At 44.3% G+C, this 3,936-nt stretch overlaps 1 protein-coding gene across 1 annotated transcript in view; it reads left to right on the top strand.

Moving 5' to 3' along the window:
• The window catches only part of LOC119412170 (band 4.1-like protein 1), a 134,321-nt gene that overhangs the window by 56,450 nt on the left and 73,935 nt on the right, over window positions 1–3,936 (top strand). The window lies entirely within an intron of this gene.

Raw genomic sequence — 3,936 nt, 5'->3', positions numbered from 1 at the left:
GATCAAAATGCATAATTACTTTGTAACAGACATCTAACTTGATTTCTACTTTGAATGAGGATTAAAAATCATTAATACTGTTTCACAGTTGATTTAAAATGAGTAGTTCACTTCAACATTTAAAAATAATTTGAACTAAACACACTTTGATTATCAAGATATTGTAAAATAGTAATGATAATAAAAAAGAGAGTGTTCTTTCAATTGATTAGTGCAGGACACACTTAGAAAGTCTCTGGATGAGCTTAATTTGTGTTTCTGGACTCAAATCAATGAAATAACAGTTCCTGTCCCACGAAGGTCCAGGTTTTGACCTGAGGCTTAGTTCACTACAGTCCCCCCTTTGGAAATCATCGCCTGTCCATGGGGATGAATTCCAACATGAACTTACGCCTTCGAATGTCCTTGAGCTTGATGTAATCCAGCAAGGGAAAACAAAAGTCAAAGGAGGTAATCCCACAATGTTTTTGGTAATTCCATTGTGTTGATGGTAATTCCATAATGTTGTTGGTAATTCCATTGTAGCAATGCTTTAACCCCTTGGAAAAAAAGTCTGTAATCCATTGGAAAAAGTCATATAATCCACAACGATAAATCCACAACGAATGGAGTTGTTGATTGATCAGCATACAGAGGGGTTCCCTTGATTGGACTGAAGATGCGGCCACTGGATGCAGATTGGAGACCAACATCAGGATTGCAGGTCCCCTCCAGCGAAGGTCGTCGCTGGATGACGTCCAGTCGGTGCCGTTCTGGTTCAATGTGTCATGCAATTATGTGGTTTAAGGTGGGCTTATGAAGGGGATTTTACATAAGGCCTTAACCTATATGCACCTGGTGTGTAAGTTATTATGATTGGGAACAGCTACAGCTACCAATTAAGGGGTGGAACATGCTGAAAAATTTTCATATAGGGATTTATACCTATAGAAGGGCATTCCAAACTATTTTTCCATTCCTAACTTGGTTTAAGTTAGCTTTACATGGCAAAATATAGTTTGGTTCAATTGTCTGTTGTTCTTTTAGACGAACGACTTGAGATTGGGTGTTTGGTTTCCCCCATAAATGTTTTTGGAGTCTATGGCGAGACTCATCAAAAAGAATTAGCTATCCCCCCGAATAGAATTGTTCGAGTAGGTTCGGCTTAAGCGTTGTGAGACCAATGTAGATCATGGTACTTAAGGTAGCATTAATCTACATTGACTCCGCAAAGATTAGGTTTTAACGAGTGAACTGTATGTTGGCATGGTTAAAGTCCTTTACAGTCTCCAACTAAAATACATACAAAACTCATTCTTACCTCAGAAACAATACCAAAACCAATTAAACGTTTCAACATCGACAAGAGTAGTGACTAAGCAACTAGAAACATCGTTTCACTGCTTCACCTCACCCTGGTTGTCAGATTCAATCACGCTGTCCCGTAGGAGTTGTTTCTTTGCACACCTTGTGTGGTTTAACCTGGTTTCGATGTACCCATTTAACAATTGGCTCTTTTTGGCCTTTGCTGATTTTTATCTGATAGACAACTGGAGACAGTTTGTCTGTTATCAGATGGGGTCCAGTCCATCTGAGCATCAGTTTACGGGCGAGAGTTCCGGTCCCGGACTCTCTTCTCCCAGTTGTGGGGGCAAACGTGTAGTACCAGACCCTGTCTCCCACTTGGAGTTCCTCGTGAGAGGCCTTTTGGTGGTATTACGCTTTGCGTCCTTCAGCTGATTTTTCCAGGTTTTTCTGAGCGAAAGCAAGTGTTTTTAAGGTGTTTTTCCAAGTCTTTCATGTATTGTTGTGTAGTGTAGGCTGTTGCCATGGCAGCATCGCCTGGTTGGTACAACAGGTGTAGAGGGAGAGTCATTTGTCGACCCGTCATCATCTCGAAAGGAGAGATGCCAGTCGATGTGTGTGGAGTGGCCCTTATGGCCATGAGGACCAGAGGGAGTTTCACGTCCCAGTCCTTGTGGTTTTCGGCTACGTATTTCTTCAAAATACTCACCACAGTCCTGTTTGCTCTCTCAACCTGCCCTGAAGCCTGTGGATGGTAGCCAATATGGAAGTTGGCTTTGACGCCTAGCGTCTTCCACAGTTCTTTCATTACTTCACCTGTGAAGTGTGTACCTTGGTCTGAGTTCACCCTAAGGGGAAGTCCAAACCTTGAGAATACATGATTCATTAATAACATAGCAGTGGTTTGTGCTGTGTCATTAGGGGCTGGTAGACATTCTACCCATTTGGTAAACGCGCAGGTTACCGTGAGAAAATATTTATTTCCTCTAGAGCTCTTAGTGAGTGGTCCAACCCAGTCAATCTGGAGGTCCAACCATGGAAATGCAATGCCTCTACTATGCAGTGGTGCTCTGTGGAGTGGTCTGGATGGCTGAAACTGGCCACAGACCAGGCACCCTTTTATGTAGTCTTTGACATCCTTCTTCATTCCAGGCCAATAAGCAATCTGTTTTAATGCTTTCAGCGTGGCATTGTCACCCTTGTGTCCTGCGGACGGAAGGTCATGTGCATGAACTAACATCACCCCCCTGTGGTCATGGGGGACCACGAACACGGGTGAGGACGTCCGTCCATGAGCAAAAGTTAGGATGCCCTTAAGTAGTTTTAGCTGTTTGCGCAGCTGAAAGAGGACTTTAAGGTCTGGATTGGAATCCAGTTCGCCTTTCGATGGAGTGTATTTGTCTGGGTCAGTCAGATACAGTATCATCGAGTTAATTGCAGGATCCAACTTCTGAAGTTGGATGATGTCTGGGTCAGTCAGTATCGGGCGTACAGAAACTGTGTTATCAGCAGGTTTAGCTGCAGCCTGTGCACGTGTGACTGCCATTACCTCAGCCGTAGGTTGTGTCGACTGTGTTGAGTAGCCAGGAGGGGTCAAAGGACCACGTGGGCCCGTCAACTGCTCCTCCCTTGGTTAGGGAATCTGCAAGGTCATTGTAGTGCTTGTCATCGCCTGGGACTCTGGAGTGTCCTGGAACTTTCTTCCAGAAGATCTGTAGATCATGTGATGTCACCAAGTGATCACATGTCATGAAAAGCTCTTTGTGTTTGACCACCTTTTTGTTGCTTGTGAGAAAACCGTTCTGTTTCCACAGAGCGAGATGACACAAGAAACTAAGTCGAGCATAGTTAGAGTCAGTGCAGATGACTAGCGTCTGGATGGAGCGTTCCACTGCCATCTGTAGGCCTATTAGGATTCCTGCTATCTCAGCGTACTGAGAAGACTGAGAGCCTAATTTTTAGCCAAATGTGACCTGTTCTAGGTCTTGGAGGAGAACTCCTCCAACACCTGCTTTGCAGATTTTCTCGTGGTGGAATGAGCATCCATCCACGTACAATGTCGCCATATCTTTACAGATATTGCTGTCAAAGAAGTGGTGATTTGTGTCCTCAGCTACTGAGGGTTTACTCACAACTGGCTGTTGGGTGGCTGGTACATCCTGTGTACATTCTTGGCAGATTGCCAAATCAGTGCCCAAGTGTGACTTCTTCTTTTGACCGTAGCAGATGTCTAGGTTAAAACTTTGAAGTGCCATAAGCCATGTGGCTACACGTGAGTTTGTCACCACACCATCTCAGATGCGTTAGCTGTTTAGAAACGTTACTGGCTGGTGTTGTGTTTCAACAATAATCCTCTGTCCACCAATATAGCAGGAGAAATGTTTCACTGCCCACATAGTGGTCAATAGAGCCTTCTCACAGTCTGAATACCTTAGTTCAGGGCCTGCCAATGTTTTGCTGGCGTAGGCCACAACACGCTTGTCGTTGTCGTGTATTTGGTACAGACCTACACTTATGCAGTGAGTTGAGAAGCCCACTTCCAAGTAGAACTCTTTGTTGTAGTCTGGGTAGACTAGACATGGGGCTAACTTGAGCCTGTCTTTAAGAGCGTTCATTGCCTGCTGCTGTGTATCAGTCCAGACAAATGGGACG

The sequence above is a fragment of the Nematolebias whitei genome, chromosome 7 (genome assembly GCF_014905685.2).
Source record: "Nematolebias whitei isolate Nwh7 chromosome 7, NemWhi1, whole genome shotgun sequence".
Lineage (NCBI taxonomy): Eukaryota > Metazoa > Chordata > Actinopteri > Cyprinodontiformes > Rivulidae > Nematolebias > Nematolebias whitei.
The sequence above is the reverse complement of the archived record's forward strand: the minus strand, read 5'-3'. Positions and strand labels throughout refer to the sequence as shown.